Source organism: Schistocerca serialis, chromosome 6 (assembly GCF_023864345.2).
Source record: "Schistocerca serialis cubense isolate TAMUIC-IGC-003099 chromosome 6, iqSchSeri2.2, whole genome shotgun sequence".
Taxonomy (NCBI): domain Eukaryota; kingdom Metazoa; phylum Arthropoda; class Insecta; order Orthoptera; family Acrididae; genus Schistocerca; species Schistocerca serialis.
This window is the reverse complement of record NC_064643.1, coordinates 409,982,164-410,002,270: the sequence shown is the minus strand read 5'-3', so window position 1 is coordinate 410,002,270 and position 20,107 is coordinate 409,982,164. Positions and strand designations below refer to the sequence as shown.

The 20,107-nt window shown below is 43.4% G+C and overlaps 1 non-coding gene across 1 annotated transcript; it reads right to left on the bottom strand.

The window, feature by feature from the left end:
- Positions 1-9,483: 9,483 nt before the first annotated feature.
- Trnat-ugu (transfer RNA threonine (anticodon UGU)) lies at positions 9,484-9,557 on the bottom strand. Its single transcript has one exon. It is a non-coding gene; the product is annotated as a tRNA-Thr (tRNA).
- Between the last annotated feature and the right edge of the window lie 10,550 nt (positions 9,558-20,107).

Genomic DNA, 20,107 nt, shown 5'->3' with positions numbered 1-20,107 from the left:
AAAGATCCGATAAGTGCACATAGATTCACAAAATAACACTGTCTAAACTTAATGACATAATAATAGACCTGGAATTGCCCGAAAGGTGAAGCTGAACTGTTGGCGTGAAGACTACAACAGTGGAATTTTCTTGATAAGACGGTAAATGTGACCGTGTTCCGTAACCGCTACATACCGTCCCTTCCATTTTTTGAAAGTGAAAAGAACTTGGTATTTTGAAGTGATGTACAGAGACTATAAGCATTGACTACAAAATGATCAGTGGGTGTTGTTCATCGACTCCTCCAAAGTAAGTCTCAAGTGTGTGCTACTGCATAATGGTAACGTGTTACCACTGATTCGAATTGAGTGTGCACCTTACATGAAAGAAACATATGGTAATATGGAAAATTGTTATTGCAATTGAACTTGACAAGTTTAAATGGGATATTTCCTGGAATCTGAAAGTCATAAGTATATTAATTGGGACACAACACGCCTACACCAAATTCTGCTGCTTCCTGTGCCTCTGGGATAGCCGCGCCAAAGCCCTTCATTATAAAAATAAAGATTGGCGTATGTGTCAAACATGTAAACCAGGATCTCACAATGTTATGCACGACGCACTTGTTGAATCCAAAAACTTAATTCTCCATGCTCTTCATATGAAATTGGGCCTAATGAAAAACTTCGTTAAGGCCACGGACAAAACTAGGGATCATTTCTCTATTTGTGCGAGAAATTTCCATGTCTTAGTCAGGTGAAAGTAAAAGAGGTGAGTTTCGTAGGTCGCCAGATACGAAACTGTACAAAAGATGGGCACTTCAACACCATCATGACAGGTGATAAGAAGTTAGCTTGGGTCGCCTTTGTTCAAATGTCAACGAGCAATAAGAGGGCAGAAAACTATAACGATCTCGTGGCAAATCTTCTCCTCTGTTACAGTGGGCAGAGGTGCAATGTATCCTTGAAGTTACATTTCCTAGATTTCCACTTGGACTTCTTTCCTGACAACTGTGGTGTTATAACCGATGAGCACGGAGAACTCTTCTATCAGCAGATTTCAGACATGGAAATGAGACACCAGGGAAAGTGTTAGCCGACTACTGCTGGACACTAATCAGGAATCAGCAGCAGGAAATTACAAACGCCAGAGAAAGCGGTTGCGTACTCAATTACCTTCCTCCGAGGGATAACACCAAAGTAAAACACACGCATAATCTTATATAGACAATAACGTCAAGTTATAACTTCAAAACGAGTGCTAATCTTGCACCATTTTCGTTATCAGCACACCCGAAAACATAAAGATTAGCCGTTTTCATGCCAGTTACAGAAAGAAAAAAAGTAAAATTTTGTTGGCTATTTACATTTATGCCTCTCGTCTTCTTTGCTTTGTTATAATGTCTACACCTGCCTTACACTTTATCCAGCCCATACTATAAGATCGTACTTACACATTATTGTTACGTTATCAATATTAACAATCTGTGTCGTCCAAGCTAGTGTAAAAGAAAATACCTGCATGTAATATTTGCAGTTATCTTATGTGACATTTATATGCAAATGTGTCTCTCGTAGAGTGACAACTATCTGCATTGCAATTTTATCAGCTTCAGCCTCTTTCTTATACAGTCGTATCACACTAAGCCACTAACTGTTGTAACATATCTGACACGTGATACAAGTGACAGGATTCCATTTGACATTTTCTGCCTCATTTGAAGACCAAAGACCCTGTGCGTTGGTTGAAGGTCAGATTTCCTCTACATTAGCGTCTCTTGTAGACGTTAGTCGTTTGTCACCTGACGTAGGCCTAATAAGCCGAAAACAGGTACGTAACTAACAAAATGCAGTTGCTTTTCAACCTTAAAAACTATTTTTCTCATTCCAAGAAAGATTGACTGGTTTAGGCACCACTGCCGCATAATATTTTCCATTACTTCCGTGTGGCAAGTGTAGTTTGTCTTTCAATGGCTTCCTAATTTCAGGTTTGATAGTACAGAGGAAGTCGTATGATAGTAGTCTGAAGTATTTAATTGATTCGGAGTACACTGTTTCCCTATGCCAAGCCGCGTACTCTAATCGAGGTACGCATTAAAGAAACCGCCGCAGATCTTCGAATCAACAGTACGTATCCGTCTAACTGCACAGTACTCGGATACAGCAGTCTCGTCATGAGACTTCCATAACATCTTTCACACAGGTATATAAAACTACATATGCCAACAATTAGTGTTTCTATACCGTCAGAGACAATCTCACATTGTGTCCCCAGACAATGAATAAAGGCATGATATTGTTTACCGACTGATTACTTAAAAAAAAAAGTTCTAATATAGCCTACTCTGTTCTCGTTAGTAACGAATGTTAGATGCCAGACCCTAAGTTTCCTATGGTCCGAAATAAAACGCTCTAAGTAGTATTATGTAAATAATCTCGTCAATGGGTGTAGTCATTTCGATCATTGTTTCGTAATCGGTGGTTTTTTTCTCCTCACTACACACGTGTTAACTCATTTTTTTAAAATTTTATGTGGAGACGCAGGGAACAACAAGTCTGGTTAACGATCTGATCTCGATCTCTCTCTCTCTCTCTCTCTCTCTCTCTCTCTCTCTCTGTCACCGAGCGAGGTCGCGCAGTGGTAGCACACTGGACTCGCATTCGGGAGGACGACGGTTCAATCCCGCGTCCAGCCATCCTGATTTAGGTTTTCCGTGATTTCCCTAAATCGCTCTAGGCAAATGCTGGAATGGTTCCTTTGGAAGGGCACGGCCGACTTCCTTCCCCATCCTTCCCTACTCCGATGAGACCGATGACCTCGCTGTTTGGTCTCTTCCCCCAAACAACCCCAATCAATCTCTCTCTCTCTCTCTCTCTCTCTCTCTCTCACACACACACTAAAGCTTTTAGAGTTAAACTACAAATGCAATAAATTCAGACTATGACCGATACTTGGATTTTTTAGGGCCTACTGCTTTTGTTACCTTGGACTGTGCTTTCTACGCGTAACACATTCTAACTGCACAATGGTCCGTGTATCACGTTAAACTGTTTTAAGTCACTTAACACGACTGAGTAAATCGGTTCACAGGCCGGAGACAGACATGGAAATACTATCTCAAATTCTCAGTAGGGCACTAATATATTCAACGCAACATCCAGTTTGACGAAATCTTTAAGTTAATCGCCATCTTTTCAGAACAGAATTAAAGAGCGCACATACACCAATCTGAAGGTTCGTAAATGACAGGCTTTTTGGGCATATACAAGTAAAATATAGAAGACCTGCAAGCAAAATGGAATGAAGAATATTCTTTTTACTGGATCTGCTTTAAGAATGAATTATCTAAGAAGGAAATAATAGACAGTATTGAAATGGGAAATGGTGATACGTTTAACAATAAAATAGGAGATCCTGCTGAAGAAGCAAAATTACGCTGGTAGCCAGTAGCAGGCTAAAGTGTGCAGAAAGTACGAAACGAAGGAAGGGTGGAAAGAAGGAAAGAAAATTAGGATTTAACGTCCCGTCAACATCGAGTCATTAGAAACAGAGCACAAGCCCGAAATGTTTCAATGATGGGGAAGGAAATCGACCGTGTCCTTTCTAAGAAGCCATTCCGGCATTTACCTGGAGAAAAATGACTAAAGGAAAGTCACAGAAAGCCTAAATCTGGGCGCCCGGTCGCAGATTTTCATCGTCGTCCACCTGAATGAGAGACAAGTGTGCTAAAAACTGTGATGTTATTAACACAAAATGTGATGGCATCATTAAAAGTAAGGGATGGGTGGCCTGGGATTTTTTCATTATCTTCATTTAATCCTATAGTGCGAAACGAAGGAAACTTAACCCTTCCAGTCCCAACAACATAAAAGAAATAAATTTTAACGTTTTTCACACAACTGACCTTCATTATCATAGTAAGCAACGAATAAACAAAGAAATTGGCAAAAAGCAAACAATCAAATACTTTAAGGAGGTGGTTCCACTTTGCAGTATTATTCTAAAATTTTTCACAAAATTAAGCTTTGTTATCACGGTAAGCAACGAATAATCCAAGAAATTGACAAAAAGTAAACAATCAATTATTTTAAGGAGGTGGTTTCACTTTGGACTATTATTTTAAAATTTTTCCCAAAATTAACATTTACTATCAGAATAAGCAACTATCACAAGAAAAAATTGGCTAAAAGTAAAAAAAAATCCATTATTTTAGAGTTGCGGTTTCACTTTGGAACCACTGGGACGAACAGTTTTCAACCACCCATCATTACGTCATTTAAAAGCTATTTCGTGTTTTTCCTAAAGACGTTTCGAAACTTCAGTGAACTCTTAATGTCTAAAACAAATTATAGTCCTAAATAATAATCAAAAATGAGATTAAAATTTAATAAATTTGTATCAGAAATATATACCGTTCCAGTGGTTTCATTACGAAACCACTCATAACTACAGTAGCACAAACCCAAATTTACGTTACAATAAATTTAGATATACTTACTTTCACTTTCAATGATCTCCTCAATATGACCACACAAAAAAAGTCACGGTCTCCTAGAACCGCGCAAAACAATCTCCGTGCCCGTTATTGATTTGAACGCTGTAAGTGACTACTACAATGCACTACATTCTTATAAATACCTCTGTGTACCACTACGTGTCTCTGTCTTGCAATAGCATCGATAGTTCCATGCAAAAGGCACTGGTACTTCAAAAAATTTAATAAAACTGTGATTTCAGGCAGAAACCACTGGTGATGCATGTATGGAGGTGGGAACGTTCACAAAAAATAAGAAGAAATGCAAGGCGGCATCTAACCAATTGATGACTACAAATCAGACACGTAAGTGGGAAAAAATGAACATCCAGAAGAAGAATATTTTTCATATATTACACAGGTTTCACAGAGTACATAACCGATAAGAAGAATAACTTTTGTATCGCTGAAAACGCTGTCCTTCGACCTCAATTTTTTTGATGCTGGTTCTTCCATTTCCTTTCACTGATTTAGTCGTGTTCCTACCGTGAAGTATTAGACCACCATCTTGCCCACATTAATAAATCAGCGCATGATACGAGTTGGATTCGTTCGGTCACTGCCCCAAACATTTGCTGCTGGCGAACATTCAACAAACTTGGCAATCATCTCATACAAAACTGTAACCTAATTAATTCAGTATGTGAATTGCGCCCTACTGTTCTCCTGGTCTGGCACGCACCTAAAATCGCCGGTCGTCCTATTTCATATGTGCATTTTTTCCTATTTTTCAGCTATTGTTACAATATTGTGCATCGTTAATGCAAATCATCTTCCTGATCAGCATTGAAGATTTGTCTTCACTAGAGAGATGTAGGTCGAAGGGAGATGTGCGCTCCGCCCAATTGCGTCATTCTGCAGCATGTCGGTTGCGTGCAATTTGGAATGCGCACAGATTATATTTTCCATTCATTTTATGTTAATGTACGAGTGGCGAGGGAATTTTACCTTTTTTGTGTTCCCTATACCTGACATGAAAGACACACTACAAGCAATATGTTAATAACTGATGGTCTGCTGAGTACAATGTGAAATTATTGTCACGTATCGCTGCACGTCATTGTTTCATTTTTCTCCCACTATTTCGTGGTTACTTTATTGTGAGTACTGGACGTATTTGCTACGGAGGAAAGTGTTACGTTTTTCTGGCTGAGAAAGTGTGCTCCCGGTAGTGGTTTTAGGTTCCTGTTTCTTGGCAGAGAGTAGTCAGTGAATCTCATTATGAGTGGCAAGCTTCCACAGGGAGATGGGCAGTTTTTGGGGAAGTAAGGCTGCAGCCTACTCTTGCTTTTGTGGACAGAGTGGTGCCCGTCCTTGTTGAGGACACACTACTCTATGCCACCACTGCTGTCCCCAGACAATAACTGAGCATGACATTTTTGTCTTTTTTGCATGAAAACCAAAGAACGAATGCTGCCACGCCACCTGGTCAATGTGAGACAGTCAGTTTCATTGCTCCAAAAATTATGGATCAGCTAGTAGAATGTGGCGCCCCACTACCGTGCTGATTGTGTAGAAGCCGACCAATCGTTTTCAATGTGTTTCTTGCATGCCAAAAAAGGGAAGTTTTTGCTGTGTTCCACTGATTTTCATGAAATAAGCGACGTTGTCACATTGGCAACAGCGTTAAGATGTCCCCTCCATGTAGGACTTTTTCTAAAGTAAAGAGCTGACGGCGAAGAAGTAAGAGTGGTGGCTATTCATATTCTGGTCGCCGTCTGGTGCTGATACGCACAGGCTTTACTGGTATTTGGATGTGTCACAACCCGCGGTAGCACAATCCATATCCTGAGCAGCTCGCCACTTACTTATTCTGCTATCTAACTTGAATTGCTAATCTGACTTATAATAAGAGTTCTTGTCTCATTAATTCTGAATCTGTGACCGGCCCAGAATAGGATAACTTCTTGCTTTTCCTTGCAGTCTTCCATGTAATTTGCTACCCCCCCCCCCACCCCCCGTGTTAGCGTCATTTTGTGTAGATTCAATCAAGATTTTAGAGAACTCTGCTCTCTATCAACTTCTTGTGAACTGTGTTCCTCAATTAGAGTAAATAAAAGCCTGTTTAAGCAGACTTCACTTAACTTTCGATGTCACTTAACTGTCCTACAGCTTTTCAAATTCAAATAGTTCTGAGCACTATGGGACTTAACATCTGTGGTCATCAGTCCCCTAGAACTTAGAACTACTTAAACCTAACTAACCTAAGGACATCACACACATCCATGCCCGGGGCAGGATTTGAACCTGCGACTGTAGCGGTCGCGCGGTTCCAGATTGAAGCGCCTAGAATTGCTCGGCCACACCGTGCGGCTCCTACCGCTTTTCCATGATTAGCTGACCACTAGTAACAAATATAGCCTAATGTACACCTAAGTTCGTTGTTCTCACAGTGAAGGTCTTGTCGTTGTGCACAGTGTCCAAATTCAACGCTCAGTAACTCATTATTCAGTGAAGGTAACAAGCATTGCACTCACTCGTCGTGTATGATCATAGATTTGTTTATTGACAAGGGGGGAGTTGTGTCGATTTCCCCTGTGATATAACTTTCCTAACTACTTTGGTAAATTGATGGAAGAGCGATGCATCTTGCAGGATCATCTGCAAAAGATATTTTTTTGATCTTTAGATCTCATCTTCCGCATTGTAAATTTCCAATTTGCGTTTGTATTAGTTCGTTGAATACCCAATCACACAGCATTATTTCGTGGCGCATAGTGAGGTCATGCGAAAGAGATACGTGCAATTTCTGAGAAACACAGGTTTCAAGGATGACTTGATTTCGAAACTCCATATTTATTGATGAAAGCATACTAAAAACTGGTACTGATTGCAAACTACTCACAAAAAGTTAACGTTTTAAGTGTGCTATTACGAATGGTCTGTGTGTCCACCGGCAGCAGCGCGAACAGTGTCTAGGCGACGGCTAAATTCGTCATGAACTTTCGCACAATGTATCTGCTTTTGCAGAAGTTACGGCGGCTGTTATTCTGTTATTTACTTCTTCTATGTCACGAGGTAAACGGGAGATGAAGACATTTTCCTTCACTTATCCCCACAAGAAGAGTTGGCGATGAGTCCAAGAATGAAGGGCAGTGTCTCGGGGTCCCGTGCACCCTATCCAGCGTAGAGTATCACTGACGGACTGACGAACGTGGTTATTTCATTTTGGTGGAGCTCTATCCTTTTGGGGAATAAAGTCATTGGAGTCCTCCGGAGGTCGAAGAAAAAGTCAGTTCTGCAGCATTTGAAGATACCTCTTTCCAATCACAGAGTTTTCTTAAAAAGAGAAGTGACTGTGCACATTTTTTACGAGAAATAGCACAAAAAAACATTCACTTTAGGCGAGCCTCTTTCGTGCTCAATATTGTCTTGAGGGTTCAGGAGTCCCCATATGTGCACATTATCTCGGTTTGCTTTGCCGCTAACACGAAATGTTGCTTCATCACTGAAAATTAACCGTGTGTTGCGGCCGCATGTAGTAAGCGTTGCTTCACGCAATGGAGAATGGCAAAACAGAGGCAGCCGGCGATCGCGGCATTGCGAAGTAGACGCGGCACAGGTAGCCTTGCTGACAGTTGCAGTCTACCAACCGGCTGATGCAAGGACGCACGCAGAACGAGCGCCGAGCGAAGCCTGGAGTGACGATTCCGGAAGTCTGTTCCAGCTCGCAGGAGTCATCCGTTCGCCGCCAGATGTCAACTTCAGCTCTCAAGGTCGGCCCGACTTCGGTCGGCACCATGGCTGACTAACTACAGCGAGAACTTCCAGCAGGACCGGCCGCAGCGCGGTCTTGGTCACAGGCGCCGCCGGGGACTGACGCTTGGACTTCACGGCAACCCGGCCACGCCGCGTGGTCCGTCCATGAGGGGACCTCACGGACATCGCGACTGACGGCTTCCCAGCCGCCGGTGCAGCAGGCGTCGGCAGCTGACCTCACGGCGACGTGGCTGCCGAGCAGCGACGAGTTCATCTCAACCATAGGGCATCCTGACTTCAGCGGAGCACTGGTGGCCTGAGGCTACCGAGGGTTATCAGCGGCGCGCGTTGCCCGCATTGTCGGAGAATCTACACAACAGCAGCCAGGCGGAAGGATCCGCAGGGCTGGGCAGCGACGGCGAGGGAGAAATTGTAAAGAAAGCTCAATAAATAATTGTAAAACTTCACGCCGTCTCAGTCTTTGGCGCAGCCACTGTGTCTGCTGCTAACGAGTATGGCAGAAGTCGTAACAAGTGGTCATCTGACATAACACGTGGTTAAAATGGATCGTCTTCCATTTCCTGTAGCAGCACATTGCTGAAGAATTCAGCCCGTTTCCTTTTATTACGAACCTGAAGAGCGTGTTCTAATTGTAGTCTGTATGGTTCATAGACCAAACGACACCTCGTCACTCGCCAGACAGTCGTATGAGGCATTGCTAGCTCTCTGCTTGCACGGTGAGTAGACTTTCGTCGTCTTCGCTCAAACATCTGCCGCATTCTTCCCGCCATGTCACCATAAGTGTGAGGTCGGACGTGGACTCTTACAGTTGCACATGCATCCTGTCTCTTCATATTGGCGATACCATCGACGAATTTTTTGGGGTAGGCAGATAAATGCCAGAACGCCGACGGAAAGCGCTCTCGACTCACTCTTTTCAAACTGCAACACACCAAACGCCCTCTGTTGAGCCGATGCCGTCTTGCTTCTCTCTGGTTGCAAACTGAGAAGACTCATTGACTGACATCTAACGGCGATTTTATGAACCTCTAGGCCACGCCTATTCAAACAACATACATTTCCCTGCCAGCACGTCCCAAGTTTCGTATATATATATAATAAGATGGTATCTGTTCTTAAGGACATGTCCGAAAGAACAGATACCATCGGTGCCCAAACAGTTCGTTAGAATGAGATTACAATGAAATGAACACCCTTAGCTGCTTACAGGCGTTGACATACGACAACGGGGACAGATGAAAATGTGTGCCCCGACCGGGACTCGAACCCGGGATCTCCTGCTTACATGGCAGACGCTCTATCCATCTGAGCCACCGAGGACACCACAGGATAGCGCGACAGCAGGGATTTATCTCTGGCACGCCTCCCGCGAAACCCACATTCTCAACGTATTGTCCCGCACTACATTCGTAGTGCCCCCGCCCATTATACTCATTCCTCGCGGCGCGTTGCCGATTCACGTAAGAGTTCGGGCACTGTTTGTGCCTTCGCACAGAAGTGGCCGGTGAGCCTTAACTATATATATACTAAGATGGTATCGGTTCTTTCGGACATGTCAACGCCTGTAAGCAGCTAAGGGTGTTCATGTCATTGTAATTCCAAGTTTCGTAATTATTACCGTCCTAAATCAGGCGATTCGTTTTGAAACGCCCTGTATACCGCGCGTGGGCGAAACATGCGCCACGAGATGCGACAGGGGGAAAAAAATACAGCACTATGGTGACGGTGATGCGCTGTTTGAGAAGTGAAAGGACACAAAAGGGGAGAGATATGCGGCAGGAGGCGCGTTTGTAAAGGAGCCTAGATTGCGGCACGATCTCGCGTGTCGGGGCCGGAGCTTCCGGCAGCCGCGCGCCGCAGCCCGGAGCCTGCATCACGGCCCCGCCGGACGGCTTTGCGGGCCCCGTGACTGCGGGCCACGCATTGTCTGCGGTTTTCGCAATATTTGCGCATCGGCTGCGGTTTTGCAATTAGCGTGTGCCGGCGTCGCCGTGTGACGGATCGATGGCGCGCCGTTGGCCGAGCCCACCCGCCACAGGGTGCGGGCCGCGGGGATCGCCGCCGGTGGACTACACCGCTTCTTCCACCCGGCCCGCCCCGGGCTGAAAACCGCAGATCACACTAGTTACCAAGAAATACCGGCCAGTACGGAACTTACTCGCCCTTGCAAACACGTGGAACAACTATCAATGAAATTCTGTTTTTGTTACGTTGATCTGATTACCCAATTGCCGCTCAGTCGCCACTCCAGTTCAGTGGCGTGTGGATCTGAACCCAAAGACAACGTGAAGACGCGGAGTGTGAAAAATAATGGTCGTACAGGTTGGTTGGTTGGTTGATTCGAGGGATAGGTTTGGATTGTTTTGGGGAAGGAGACCAGACAGCGGGGTCATCGGTTTCATCGGATTAGGGAAGGGTGGGGAAGGAAGTAGGCCGTGCCCTTTCCATGGAACCATCCCGGCATTTGCCTGGAGTGATTTAGGGAAATCACGGAGAACCTAAATCAGGATGGCCGGACGCGGGATTGAACCGTCGTCCTCCCGAATGCGAGTCCAGTGTCTAACCACTGCGCCACCTCGCTCGGTCGAGGGATGCCGGCACGGTAGCTCAGCGCGTTCGGTCAGAGGGCTGTCTGCTCTCTGTAATAAAAAAAAAAACCTGAGTAAAGCAATCAACGATCAGCTTGCACGGAGGTCTTGTGACGTCCGCCCAGACCAAACGCAAAAAAGAAAAAAAGGGGTAGGGGACGAAACGATGAGGTCATCGGTCCCATCGGATTAGGGAAGGATGGGGAAGGAAGTCGGTCGTGCCCTTCCACAGGAACCATCCCGGCACTTCGTACAGGTTTCTAAGAAAGACTGTCAGTAATGGTGTACTGGACGATAATCATGTTGGTCACATGGGTGGTTATAATTAAAGCACAGCTACTCTCTTAGGTCCAGCGTGGGCTGCACTTATCGTTATTCTTGTTGCTGTTGTGGTCTTCAGTCCAAAGACTGGTTTCATGCAGCTCTCCATGCTACTCTATCCTGTGCAAGTCTCTTCATTTCCGAGTAAGCATTGCCACTTACACGCCTCTGAATCTGCTTACATTCATCTCTTGGTCTCAGTACCTCCCCATTAGTTACGATTTTTATTTTATTGTATTTTTTTTTTTTTTTGGTAATCAGTCTTTTGAAAGGTTTGCTGCGGACCGCCACGAATTCCTCTCATGTGTTAACCTCTTCATCTCAGAGTAGCACTTGCGACCTGTCCTCAATTATTTGCTGGATGTATTCCAATCTCTATATTCCTCTACAGTTTTTACCCTCTACAGCTCCCTCTAGTACCATGGTAGTCATTCCCTCATATCTTAACAGATGTCCTATCAGCCTATCCCTTCTCCTTATCAGTGTTTTCCGCATATTCCTTTCCTCTCCGATTTTGCGTAGAACCTCCTCATTCCTTACCTTATCAGTCCACCAAATTTTCAAAAATCGTCTGTACCACCACATCTCAAATGCTTTGATTCTCTTTTGTTCCGGTTTTCTCACACTCCATGTTTCACTGCCATACAATGCTGTACTCCAGACGTACATTCTCAGAAATTTCTTCCTCAAATTAAGGCCGATATTTGATATTAGTAGACTTCTCTTGACCAGGAATGCCCTTTTCGCCGTAGCTAGTCTGCTTTAGATTAGTTTACCGCCTAGGTAGCAGAATTCCTTAACTTCATCTACTTTGTGACCATCAATCCTGATGTTAAGTTTCTCGCTGTTCTCATTTCTACTACTGCTCATTACCTTCGTCTTTCTTCAATTTACTCTCAGTCCATACTCTGTACTCATTAGACTGTTCATTCAGACCATGTAATTCTTCTTCACTTCCCCTCAGAATAGCGATGTCATCTGCGAATCGTATCATTGATATCCTTTCACCTCGAATTTTAATTGCATTTCTGAACCTTTCTTTTATTTCCATCATTGCTTCCTCGATGTACAGGTTGAGCAGTAGGGGCGAAAGGCTACATCCTTGTTTTACACCCTTTTTAATGCAAGCACTTCGTTCTTGGCCGTCCACTCTTATTATTCCATCTTGGCTGTTGTACATATTATATATGATCCCTCTTTCCCTATAGCCTACCCCTACTTTTTTCAGAATTTCGAACATCTTGCACCATTTTACACTGTCGAACGCTTTTTCCAGGTCGACAAATCCTATGAACGTATCTTGATTTTTCTTTTAGTCTTGCTTCCATTATTAACCGCAACGTCAGAATTGCCTCCCACGTACCTTTACTTTTCCTAAAACCAAACTGATCGTCATCTAACGCAACCTCAATTTTCTTTTCCATTCTTCTGTGTATTATTCTTGTAAGAAACTTGGATGCATGAGCTGTTAAGCTGATTGTGCGATAATTCTCGCAGTTGTCAGCTCTTGCCGTCTTCGTAATTGTGTGGATGATGCTTTTCTGAAAGGCAGGTGGTATGTCGCCAGACTCATACATTCTACACCCACCAACGTTAATAGTCGTTTTGTTGCCACTTCTCCCAATGATTTTAGAAATTCTGATGGAATGTTATCTATCCCTTCTGCCTTATTTGACCTTATGTCCTCCAAAGCTCTTTTAAATTCTGTCTCTAATACTGGATCCCCTATCTCTTATAAATCGACTCCTGTTTTTTATTCTATCACATCAGACAAATCTTCCCCCTCATAGAGGGCTTCAATGCACTGTTTCCACGTATCCGCTCTCTCCTCTGCATCTAACATCGGAATTCACGTTGCTTAATGTTACCACCCTTGCTTTTAATTTCACCGAAGATTGTTTTGACTTTCCTATATGTTGAGTCACTGCTTCCCACAATCATTTCTTTTTCGATTTCTTCACATTTTTCAAGCAGCCATTTCGTCTTAGCTTCCATATACATTCTATTTATTTTATTCTTCAGCGACTTGTATTTCTTTATTCCTGAATTTCCCTGAACATTTTGTACTTCCTCCTTTCATCAGTCAGCTGAAGTATTTCTTCTGTTACCCATGGTTTCTTCGCAGTTACCTCCTTTGTACTTCCGTTATGGCCTTTTTTTAGAGATGTCCATTCCTCTTAAACTGCACTGCCTACTGAGCTATTCCTTATTGCTGTATCTATAGCCTTAAAGAACTGCAGGCGTATCTCGTCATTCCTTAGTACCTCCGTATGCCACTATTTTGCGTATTGATTCTTCCTGACTAATGTCGTAAACTTCAGCCTACTCTTCATCACTACTATATTGTGATCTGAGTCTTTATCTGCTCCTGGGCACGCCTTACAATCCAGTATCTGATTTTGGAATCTCTGTCTGACCATGATGTAATCTAACTGAAATCATCCCGTATCACCCGGCCTTTTCCAAGTATACCTCTTCCTCTTGTGATTCTTCAACGGGGTATTCGGTATTACTAGGTGAAACTTGTTACAGAACTCAATTAGTCTTTCTCCTCTCTTATTCCTTGTCCCAAGCTCATATTCTTCTGTAACCTTTTCTTCTACTCCTTCCCCTACAACTGTATTCCAGTCCCCCATGACTGTTAGATTTTCATCCCCTTTTACGTACTGTATTACCCTTTCAATATCCTCATATACTTTATCTCTTCATCTTCAGCTTGCGACGTCGGCGTGTATACCTGAACTATCGTTGTCGTTTTGCTATCGATTCTGATAAGAACGAACCTGTCACTGAACTGTTCGCAGAAACACACTCTCTGCCATACCTTCCTATTCATAACGAATCCTATCCCTGTTATACCATCTTCTGCTGCTGTTGATATTACCCTGTACTCATCTGACCAGAAATACTTGTCTTCTTTCCACTTCACTTCACTGACCCGTACTATATCTAGATTGAGCCTTTGCATTTTCCTTTTCAGATTTTCTAGTTTCCCTACCACGTTCAAGCTTCTGGCGTTCTACGCCCCGACTCGTAGAACGTTATCGTTCCGTTGATTGTTCAATCTTCTTCTCTTGGTAACCTTCCCCTTGGCAGTCCCTTCCCTGAGATCCGAATGGGGGACTATTCCGGAATCTTTTGCCAATGGAGACATCATCATGACACTTCTTCAATTACAGGCCACATGTCCTGTGGATACGCGTTACGTATCTTTAATGCAGTGGTTTCCATTGCCTTTTGCATCCTCATGCCGTTGATCATTGCTGATTCTTCCGCCCTTAGGGGCAGTTTCCTATCCCTAGGACAAGAGAGTGTCCTGAACCTCTGTCCGCTCCTCCGTCCTCTTTGACAAGGCCGTTGGCAGAATGAGTGTGACTTCTTATGCCAAAAGTCTTCGGCCGCCAATGCTGATTATTAAATAAAGTTTAAGCAGCTGCGGTATTCGAACCCAGGACCGAAGGCCTTAGGATTATGAATCAAAGACGCTACCCCCTTTTTTTTTACCCCTAGACCACGGGTGCATGAACTACTCATGTGATATTTAACATTACTCTGTAGCACCATATTTCAAAAAATTCTATTCTCTTTTGGTCTAGACCGTTTATTGTCCATGTTTCACTACCATACATTGCTACACTCCGTACAAATACTCCCCTGACATTTAAATCTATACTTGATGTTAACAAATTTATCTTTTACAGAAACGCTTTTCTTGCCATTGCCAATCTACATTTTATATCCTCACTGCTTCGACCAACATCGGTCGTATGGCAACGAAACTTGGTAGATATGCTGATGCTTTAATGTGGAAGAGATTTGCCCTAGAAAAAAATTAGTTCCACTGTTGGCCACCAGGTGCAAACCTGGCGTTCTGCAGCGTCTTGTAGACAACTCAGGGGCTCATATAGAACTATATAGTTGTGTAAGCAGCTGTTAATAATTTCAACATCATTCGGCTGTTAATAATTTCATCATTCGTTTCTCACGTGTTTGACCTTTTTTACCCATTCACCGCTCCTAATTTACTAAATATGGAAACATTTATATTCGTCTTTATTGTATTCACAGCGCTAGATTTGCACCTAGTGGCCGAAGTAGTAGTTTTTTTCCAGCGTAAATTGGTTTCGCATTGACGCACTAGAATATCTACTGAGTTTCGCTGCCATACGATAATAGCCCACCTCTGTGAATATCTGCAGTCTAATTGTAACCACCCAGTACAACGACATCTACAAACATATTTTCCAAGTCACCATATTTGCATGACTGAGGTTACTTTGAAGTACTACTAGTTATTCCCTTTCCTGTTCCGCTCGCAAATGGAGCGACGGTAAAACGACTGCCTGTACGTCCCCGTGGGATCGCTAATTTCTCTTATTTTGTCGTCGCGTTCTTTAAGCGGGATGTTCGGTAGCAGCAGTACCATCGTTCTGCCGCCAGCTTCAAACACCGGTTCTCTAAATTTTCTCAACACTGTTTCGCGAAAAGAACGTCGCCTTCCCTCCAGGGGTATCCATTTGAGTTCACGAAGCATCACCGTAACACTAGCGTGTTGATCCAATCTACTGGTAACAGATCTAACAGCACGTCCCTGAATTGTTTCTATGTCTTCCTTTTATCCAAGCTGGCGGGCATCCCATACACACGAGCATTATAAAGATTGAGTCGTACCAGTGTTCCAAACGCAGTCTCCTTTATAGATGAGTTACAATTTTCTAGAATTCTCCCAATAAGTCTACCGTTCTCCTTCCCCACTACCGTCTTTACGTGCTTGTACCATTTCATTTCGCCTTGCAACGTTACGCCTAGATTTTTAATCGACGTGGCTCTGTCACTACTGGTGGTGGTGGTGGTTAGTGTTTAACGTCCCGTCGACAAAGAGGTCATTAGAGACGGAGCTCATGCTCGGGTTAGGGAAGGATTGGGAAGGAAATCGGCCGTGCCCTTTCAAAGGAACCATCCCGGCATTTGCCTGAAGCGATTTAGGGAAATCACGGAAAACCTAAATCAGGATGGCTGGAGACGGGATTGAACCGTCGTCCTCCCGAATGCGAGTCCAGTGTGCTAACCACTGCGCCACCTCAAATGGTTCAAATGGCTCTGAGTACTATGGGACTCAACTGCTGTGGTCATCAGTCCCCTAGAACTTAGAACTACTTAAACCTAACTAACCTAAGGACATCACACACATCCATGCCCGAGGCAGGATTCGAACCTGCGACCGTAGCAGTCGCGCGGTTCCGGACTGCGCGCCTAGAACCGCGAGACCACCGCGGCCGGCTGCGCCACCTCGCTCGATCTGTCACTACTGGTACTGTATTCGAACATTACAGAATTGTTTTTCCTACTCACCTGTATTAACTTATACTTTTCTACATGTAGAGCAAGCAGGCAATCATCACACCGACTAGAAATGCCGGCCGTTGTGGCCAAGCGGTTCTAGGCGCGTCAGTCTGGAACCGCGCAACCGCTACGGTCGCAGGTTCGAATCCTGCCTCGGGCATGGATGTGTGTGATGTCCTTAAGTTAGTTAGGTTTAAGTAGTTCTAAGTTCTAGGGGACTGATGACCTAAGATGTTAAGTCCCATAGTGCTCAGAGCCATTTGAACCATTTGACTAGAAATTTTAATTAGTCATATTTTCTCTTCCTAAACTAATGCAACGACGACACCTTCTCGTACACCACAGTGTCACCAGCTAACAGGTGCAGATTGCTATGCACCCTGTCCTTTAGATGATTTGTATACACAGAGAATAAGATTGGTCTTGCTGACTACGACAAGTTTCTAGGTTCTATTACTTAAGGGTCTTTGAGCCACTCGCATATCTGAGAACTTGTTTCGTAAGTTCGAACCTAGCGAGGCTGCGCTGTGGTTATCGCACTGGACTGACATTCAGGCGGACGACGGTTCGAATCCGCGTTCAACCATCTAGATTAAAGTGAGGTCACCCAGGTTCAGGTGTTCCGTAATTTTCAGGATATTGCCGGATGGGCCGATTTCGTTCCCCAACCTTGAAACTGTCTCTCTGTAATGACCTTCATGTCGACGGGACAGTAAACCCTACTCTTTCTTCCTTCGTACCCTCGGATCTTCGGTAACAGTCTACAGTGGGGCACTGTGTCAAAGGCTTTCAAGAAATATAAGAATATGGATTCCGCCTGTTGCACTTATTCGTGATTCACTGGATATCGTCCGAGAAAAGAGCAAGCTTGGTACTGTGGCAACTGCTTTGTTCTCTTTGCACATACATTCTTTAAATTATCAAGTTCACTATACTGACAATTCAAGCACTGGAGAGAAGGTACGAGTTGAAAAGGAGATAACTGGAAAAAAGTAAGCAAACTGTTCAATATTTGAAAAGTAATCGACATAACAGTTAATATGTTTACCCGACTTGAGACAAAATGGTCATTGTTTTCATGGAAAAAATATTTGTGTTTACCTGAAACTTGACTGTACCCAGGCATGCACACAAATGTATTTCGCCAGGTCCCCAAAAATATGGAAATCACATGGGAAGAGATTGGGATGTGTAAGGGCTTCCTTGCTCAGCTCTTGCAGCGTAATCGAAGCAACCATGGTGTGCCCGTCTCTTATCTGGAGGGTTGTGTTCCCTTGACCTGTGTTATGATACGACGTTGCTATAAAATTTTTGTTGCTCATTGTGTCTGAATACTGCAAGGTCGTTAGCCAAAGTACCGACCATGAACATATAACGCTAATTTCACGACAAATACATTAAAAAAAGAGTCCTTCGATGAATTCACACGTTTTCTTGTAGCCAGAAGGCTGGTTTGATGTAGCTCCCAAAGCTACTCTAACCTGCGCAAACCTCATCATCTCCGAATAACTACTGCGACCTGCATCTTTCTGAATCTGCTTACCGTATTCATCTTTTCGTCGCCCTTTACGATATTCACCCCCAGTACTTCCCTCCAATACTCTCAGAATGTGTAATGTCAACTGATCCCTTCTTAAAGTCAAGTTGTGCCACAAATTTCTTGTCTCCCAAATTCTGTACAGTAGCTCCTCATTAGTTACGCTATCTATCCGTATAATCTTCATCATTCTTCTGCAGCATCACTTTTCAGAAGCCTCTATTTTCTTCTCGCTAAACGGTGTATCGTCAATGTTACACTTCACATCATACTCTCCAAGCCACCTACCGGTGTGTAGTGGATAGTACTACTCGTCCACTAATTGATCCCCCTCTACCCCGTTTCATTCGCGAATGGAGCGGGGGAAGAATGACCAGTCTATATTTTATATCCTCTGTACTTCTGTCAACATCAGTTATTTCACTGCACTAATAGCAAAACTCATCTGCTACTTTAAGTGTCTCGTGTCCTAATCTAATTCCCTCAGCAACAACTTATTTAAATCGACTTATTCCATTATCCTTGTTTTGCTTTTGCTGATATTAATATTCTATCCTTCCTTTTCGGACTTTATCGATTGAGGGTAGTGGACTCAAGGCAAATCTACGTACTGTACAGCGGCTGCCTCCACGGCTCGCACTATGTGCAGTCGTGAAATCACACACTACAGAGAGCCTACAAATTATGTTTCCTGGTTTTAAACTATTCAGCTGAACAACACTTCACTTTTATTCTACACCGTCGCCTTTTCTAGTGTGCTAAGGTTTAACACACTCCCAAGAACAGATGGAGGACGTTTCCACCTCTGCCTAGCAGAGAAATATGGAGGCTTCCCATTTCTCCCTTACGCTGAGAGAGATCCAAGTATGTAAAATAAGCAATACATACTGCAATCAATCAATGAACGCCAACATGATATACATGTGAAGGTTGCTCTGCGAATTCTGGAAGCTAAAAAGAGAATTACTTCACTTCTGCAAGTTCTTGATGGCTATAAAATCAAATAAAAAATATACAGTACTTAGCGAGTCTCGCCTCTTGAAGGTTTCCAGCGTTTTAATTTCAATTCGATCCAGAGGCGGGCAACCATTATCTCTAATTGGTGTTGTGCCGGCACAGCGACCTACATCACACATATGTGAAATAATTCTTTATATCACTGTCTTAATTAGCCTTCCAAAAACATTGTATGAAATTGCTGCTAAGTGGATGGCGAATTGCCTTATGCTGGCTGTATGCATTATAAGAGATGTGAAACTGAGGAGTTTCGGTTGGTATCCTGCAACATCAGTTTGTGTTTCTAATGAGTCGTGAAATTTAAAAAAGTTTTTGCCTAACTTTATGTGATTTTACCAAAGTGATATGGCAGAACATAGGTGGTTAGGTGTATTTCATTTCATTGAGCCCGTATACATGAAATTAGTTTCACAAATACATCTGCTGCTGGAATGAGTATTCGGAAAACGATCATGTACGAGGGGCGTTTGAAAAGTCCGTGCAAAGACCGAGAAATGGCACCACCGGCACGTATAGAGGTCATGTTTAGTTAGTAGCATCTTTGGAAAGAACGCACACCAAGTTTCAGCAGTATTGGTCTACTTCTTTGGTTTACCATTCGTGTGGATCAAGGAAGTCGAGTGATTGTCAAAAAAATGGACCAAAAAGAATTTCGTGTGCTGATTAAACATTACTTTATGAAAGGCAAAACATCGCAGGAGACTACAGACAAGCTTGATAAACATTACGGTGACTGCACCTTCGATCAGAACAGTTTATAAGTGGTTTCAAAATTTTCGAGGTGGCCATATGGGCACAAGTGATACTGGACGTTCTGGACGCCCTGTGGAGGTTACGACTCCAGAAATCATTGATAAAATTCATGATATGGTGATGAATGACAGAAGAGTTAAGGTGCGTGAGATCGCTAGTGCTGTGGGCATCTCGAATGAACGGGTACATAATATTTTACATAAACATTTGGACATGAGAAGCTGTCCGCAAGATGGGTTCCGCGATTGCTCACGCTTGACGAAAAACGGAATTGTGTGAAGTGTTGCAAGGATGGTTTGCAGCTGTTCAGG